Source organism: Bison bison, unplaced genomic scaffold, assembly GCF_000754665.1.
Source record: "Bison bison bison isolate TAMUID 2011002044 unplaced genomic scaffold, Bison_UMD1.0 scf7180017864469, whole genome shotgun sequence".
NCBI classification, from domain to species: domain Eukaryota; kingdom Metazoa; phylum Chordata; class Mammalia; order Artiodactyla; family Bovidae; genus Bison; species Bison bison.
In genome coordinates, this window is record NW_011495030.1 from 5,454,373 (window position 1) to 5,460,796 (window position 6,424).

Consider the following 6,424-nt stretch of genomic DNA (forward strand, 5'->3'; position numbering starts at 1 on the left):
CTTTATTTTGGGGGGCTCCAAAATCACTGCAGATAGTGATTTCAGCCATGAAATTAAAAGACGCTTACTCCTTGGAAGGAAAGTTATGACCAACCTAGATAGCATATTCAAAAGCAGAGACATTACTTTGCCAACAAAGGTCCATCTAGTCAAGGCTATGGTTTTTCCAGTGGTCATGTATGGATGTGAGAGTTGGACTGTGAGTAAAGCTGAGCGCCGAAGAATTGATGCTTTTGAACTGTGGTGTTGGGGAAGACTCTTGAGAGTCCCTTGGACTGCAAGGAAATCCAACCAGTCCATTCTGAAGGAGATCAACCCTGGGTGTTCTTTGGAAGGAATGATGTTAAAGCTGAAACTCCAGTAATTTTGGTCACCTCATGGGAAGAGTTGATTCATTGGAAAAGACTCTGATGCTGGGAGGGATTAGGGGCAGGAGGAGAAAGGGACGGCAGAGAATGAAATGGCTGGATGGCATCACCGATTTGATGGACATGAGGTTGGATGAACTCCGGGAGTTGGTGATGGACAGGGAGGCCTGGTGTGCTGCGATTCATGGGGTTGCAAAGAGTCAGACGTGACTGAGTGACTGAACTGACTAACTGATGTGGAGTCAGAGAGAGTAAGTGTAGGTTGTACTTTGTAAAAGAATAACTGTTAAAGAAAGAAGCATGGGGATGCTTTTTGAAAAGTGGCCATTAAATAGCTTTTTTTGTTTGTTTGTTTTCTGAATGAGAGGAATGACCATATCTTTATGCTGAAGTGAACAACCAATACTACACTGAAGGGAAGAAAAGAATGTGACTGATAAAGCAGATTTCCTAGAGAGGCAGTGTGGAATAATATCCACTGCACCAGTAGATGGAATTGCCTTTGATAAGAAAACTGTTTTTTACTAGAGATGAAGACAAAGACAGAAAAGGGATGAATGCAGATGTGGGTGGGCTTATGGGGAAATGGGAGAAAAAAGCCACTCTTGGTAGCTGCTCATCCCTACCTTAGAAACAAGGTCATCCCAAAGAGAGAAGATTGAAAGCTTTGAAGAGTGGTGAAGGTTTGGAATTGCAGCTCGGGGAAATGGGAGAAGCACGTGTAATAGGACTGCTGAGTAACATTGCGGGAACAACTGAGATTAGTTTTAGTCCAGATTTATGGCCTCCGTTCTATATGGTTGTGATTTTTCTTTTTCCTGCAGCGGAGCAATGCTCAAGAAATGTTTACAGCTGAGCAGGCACTGAGGGGATTACCTGAAGGACACGAAGTCCATCCATCTCTCCAGATACTTTGGATTATTTCTCAAGATCAAGGTAAACCATCCAATTTAAATGGTTGAGCTTTATTATTCTGGTCCCCCTTCTTCACTTTTACTAAGTTGCATTTTGGTCTCAGGCCTCAGTTTCCTTGGAGGGACCCAATGACAGACAGGCATAGGCCAGTCCTTATTGTGAGCACCACAGGGGCTGTGGAGAAAGGGCAACCTCTGACCCACTCATGTTCCACTCATGAGGGCACAAAGAGTCATTTCCTTTAAGCCCAAATGCCAGGGAACAACTGGGTTTTATACCAGGTTAACCTGGCATGAAGCTAGGCACAGTCCAGAGCGTGGTCTTCACTTTGGAATACTCGGGTTCACATGTAGAATTCATCATCTGTTAGCTGGTTGACCTTGAGCCTCTTAACTTCTCTGTGCCTCAGTTTCCTTGTCTGTAACATAACAAAATATTTATTCCTACTTCATAAGGCTACAGTGAGAATTAAGTGAGACAGTCAACATAAAAGTGCTTAGCACTGTGGCGAATCGTTAAAATCCTCAATGCTTATTAGCCAGCTTTGTTGCTGTTATTATCTTCCAACTGTTCTTTTCAGGCTTTGTGTTTTGTCTTTATCCTCAGTGTGACATGTATTTGTATGCATTTGTTTACCTCTGGTCTCCACTTAATTTTCCCCCCTTTTTTCCATCACCCATACTTGACTTATTTATTATCTGATACCTGCCTATCACAGTTTTGGAATGAGGTGGAGCCTAAGAAAGTGAATTCAAGGAGGTCTTAACCCACCCAATCAACAACTGTAAAGACTCTTCTGTCCATTTTTACCCCTGTTGTAGTATATATTTCAGAGATGAGAAAAAGGATTTGGAACTTTCTTATCCCACATTTGCATCCAGAAATGCAAGTTTCCTTGAAGTCCATTTCGCCTGATATTTACTTTTTTTTTTCACTCATTTTTGTTCAGTGCCTAAAGGGACTTCACCCTAATTCAATATCAGCTCAAATATTTCTCATTATAAATAAACAACATATTATTGTATTTGCAGAGGAGGGTGGATTACCATAGTGATGGAAGTGGTTACAGTTTGGGGAAGGATGAGGGCTGGACCTAATGCATCTCTGTTTCTTACTAGCTCTTTTTGCCATTGGAACTCTGGCCTTGGTTCTTTCATCTGCTAAGTAAAGTTTACTGTTTTGATCTCATAGTGTGGTTGTGAGAAATAAAAAAAAGCACACAGCAAAAGTTAGTTAAGTCTGCATCTAGTATAAGAAGTGACAACATTCAAATACCCATTCAAACTTGTACCTGAAAAATTGGACCAAGAATTCAATAATTCTTAAATATGTTTGAAAGGCAACCTGAGCGTATTTTCCTTATCAACCTTTAGCATTTGAAATACATATACTAACCCTTTAGGACTATTCAGTCAAAAGTCAAAAACTTTACTTAGTTTTAAAAATATTCAAGAAGTTTCATCTTGGTGTCAGTTTATCAACTTAGTCTATAATGTCATCAGGGAAACATGGAAAATATCCCAGATCCAATTCTTTGCTTTCAGGTAAATAAGTTATCTGTGAAACCCCTGATATACAAATGTATCTCTTGGCTGTTAATAGCTTTTTGTTTTTGTTTCATTTTTCTTATTGCTCCTGTTGCTGTTTTTGTTGTCGCACAGGCCAGTTAAGCACCACACGTGAGAAGCAGCTTTTGTCTTGTTTTCACTCAGGTTATGTGAGCATGGGATGGTTTATCCCAGGTGTTGATATCAAAAGGATAGCAAAAGCGTTTAAGGCCAGTTCTTTAAAGAAATATGAGGACCCACCTCCCTGTCCCTCTTCCCTCTCTCAGGGCCAGAGTTGAAAACCAGAGGGCGTGTGTTGGCGGGCTACTCCCACCATCACCGACCATCCCCGAGAAAGCAGTGTCGGAAGCACAAAAAGAGCCCACGTACAATGGTTAGTCTTCAAAGGGGCTCATTTGTTATATTGCTCAGAGCCCCACCGAGTTGCTGCAAGCTTATAACCGCCGCTAATTTCAAAGGGAGCTCTGAACTTGCATACGCTCCGCGAGGCACGGCGCGGGATGAGAAACAGCCTGAGTGGCTTGAAGCCAAGCTCAGACATTTTTTAATGTTCGTCAATGTCTTTGGCACCATCACTTTCACAGAGAAACCCACTTACCTCCTGCTGCAAAGTGTGAAATAAAGCCATTTTCAAGCCTGGGTATGGGATAGTCTGGAAATTGGGCTAAATCTTAAAACCACATGAAGACTGAAAACAGGATTCACAAGCTGGAGCTCAGCTCCCACTAACCCACTTCCAAGGTCAGGTCACCGTGACACCCTGCTCGGTTAGATACTGTCAGTGCCACCTTTGAAGGGTTAAGGCAGTAAACTGTGGTTGTCTCAGGAGCTACCAAACTAAAGGCCCATCTCCAAGGCATCCCAGGATCACTGGTCCCCAGAATAGGAGAGAAGCATTATTTCAGTTAGTGCTTTGTCAGGACCCAATTGGCACATCCCTGGGGAAATTCAAGTTAGGAACTGGCATTTCTTGCCACAGTGCTCAGCCTCAGGAGGTGCTGTAAGTGTCCCCTTGGTCCAGAATGTTTGTAGGAGACAGATTCAGATCCATCAGAGGTCTTCCCCTGATCACCTGCATAGCGACCAGCTCTTCTCCAGTTGTGTTTCTGGGGCTCCCTAGTCACCAAGGCAAGGAGAAAGAGATCCCTTAGGGACTCAGAAATGACCCTGTACACTCCAGGAAACTCTGCGACATGCAATTCTCCAAGGAGCCTCTGGATGAGTCTCCATGAGCAACTTGTTTTTAGAAGGATAAAGGAAAAAAGGTGTCCTTTTTGTTCACTGTTCAATGAATATTCATTAAGTCTTGGACAGTGGATTGGATGCTGTCTTTTAGTAAGAAAGAGAAAGTTATTTATTTGGAAGAAAAGGAGTTAAATAATGAGACATGAGATGTGGTTTTTAGAAATCGGAAGATGCCCTCAATAAGTTTAAAACTGCAACCTCTTCTCTAAAGTTCATAAGAAAGTATTGCTGGGCGTTTATATACTCACATGCTCACTCTTTCATCGCTCCTTTAACCAGTGCTTACTGAGTACCTGCTCCATGTAGGTGCAATTCCACTTGTTAGGATCAGCAGTGGACAAAGCAGATGAAAGTCCCCTCGGCTTGTGTCCAAGCGGCAAACACATGCTGTTTGTTCAGTCACTAAGTCGTGTCTGGCTCTGCCACCCTATAGACTGCAGCCAACCAGGCTTCCCTAGGATAACAAAATAAGTAAGAAAACTTTTAAGTTCCTGTTCTTCACACAGTGAAAGCTGTTCACTTACACGTAAGATCTGTGGCCTTAAATGAAACCTAAAAGTAATGTTTTTTGACAAAAAAAAAAAAATTCTCTGTGTTTCTGTCTCTCCTCAAGAGGCCTGTGAGTAGATGTAGCCATATATAGACAGATGAGGCACCACGAGTAGTTTCTAGAAATGTATCAAGTCATATCTATCCACAGTGGCATCCCTAAATGTTCCCATCATCAGTGTAAACACCTTTGAGTAATCTGTCTTCACTTACTGCTCTCCTTAAATACTCATGCAATATGCCAGCAGGCTGTCTCCCTTCTTTCTGTTGCATCTTCTTATCACTAAAAGGAGACAGCCACCTCTACCCCTAAAACACAATATACTTGTATATTTTTCCCTCTCATCCTCTTTCCCTTTATCTCTTCTTTTCTTCCTATAGGATCTATGTTGTACCAGACATGGTACATTCCCATAGGCCTCATCTTAACCACACTAAAAAAAAAAAACCACCTAAATTTTAATATGGTTGCTTTTAGAAACACTGAAAAGAACTACATAGAATGGAAAGACGTGAAAGTCAGATTTCTCGTAGAATATATGACTAATGCCACTGCCAGTGGCAACACCTCCCACTTACTGTACCTAAGAGTTTACAAGTCCTTTTTAAAGATATGCCATTGTTGTTGTTCAGTCTCTTAAGTCGTGTCCAGCTCCAACTCTGCAGCCCCATGGACTGTAGCCCGCTGGACTCCTCTGTCCATGGGATTTTCCAATCAAGAATACTGGAGTGGGTTTGCTTTTTCTTCTCCAGGGTATCTCCCCAACCCAGGGATTGAACCCACATCTTCCACTTGACAAGCAGATTCTTTACCACTGAGCCACCTGGGAAGCCCATAACATCATACAGCCCTCTAAACCTTTGCTTCTCAGAGTGTGGTCCCCAGAGCGGAAGCATCAGGATCTCCCAGAAGTGCTAGAAATGTAAAATCCCATGCTCTGCCCCCAATCTACTGGACCAGACTCTGCATTTTACCTAGACCCTCAGGAGCATTTTATACACATGAAAGTTTGAGGATCTCTACTCTAAATAGTCCCTGTGAGGAAATAGAAAATCTCATTGCCTGTTTTACAGGTAAGAAAATAAAACAACGAAAACTAGGGGTTAGAGATGTTTGACTAGTGATTAGGTAACCAAATGTTGCAAGCAAGAGAGTTCCAGAAAAACATCTATTTCTGCTTTATTGACTATGCCAAAGCCTTTGACTGGATCACAATAAACTGTGGAAAATTCTGAAAGAGATGGGAATATCAGACCAACTAACCTTCCTCTTGAGAAACCTGTATGCAATGGAAGCAACAGTTAGAACTGGACATGGAACAACAGACTGGTTCCATATAGGAAAAGGAGTACATCAAGGCTGTATATTATTACCCTGATTCTTTAACTTATATGCAGAGTACATCATGAGAAATGCTGGGCTGGATGAAGCACAGGCTGGAATCAAGACTTCTGGGAGAAATATCAATAACCTCAGATATGCAGATGACACCACCCTTATGGCGGAAAGTGAAAAGGAACTAAAAAGCCTCTTGATGAAAGGGAAAGAGAAGAGTGAAAAAGTTGGCTTAAAGCTCAACATTCAGAAAACGAAGATCATGGCATCCAGTCCCATCACTTCATGGGAAATAGATGGGGAAACAGTGGAAACAGTGTCAGACTTTATTTTTTTGGGCTCCAAAATCACTGCAGATGGTGATTGCAGCCATGAAATTAAAAGACGCTTACTCCTTGGAAGGAAAGTTATGACCAACCTAGACAGCGTATTAAAAAGCAGAG

At 42.0% G+C, this 6,424-nt stretch overlaps 1 long non-coding RNA gene across 1 annotated transcript in view; it reads left to right on the top strand.

The window, feature by feature from the left end:
* Positions 1-6,424, top strand: part of LOC105003491 — a 30,627-nt gene that overhangs the window by 14,836 nt on the left and 9,367 nt on the right. Inside the window, exon 2 of the long non-coding RNA XR_827112.1 lies at positions 1,193-1,304. This is a non-coding gene — a long non-coding RNA (uncharacterized LOC105003491). The remainder of the gene's footprint in view (positions 1-1,192; positions 1,305-6,424) is intronic.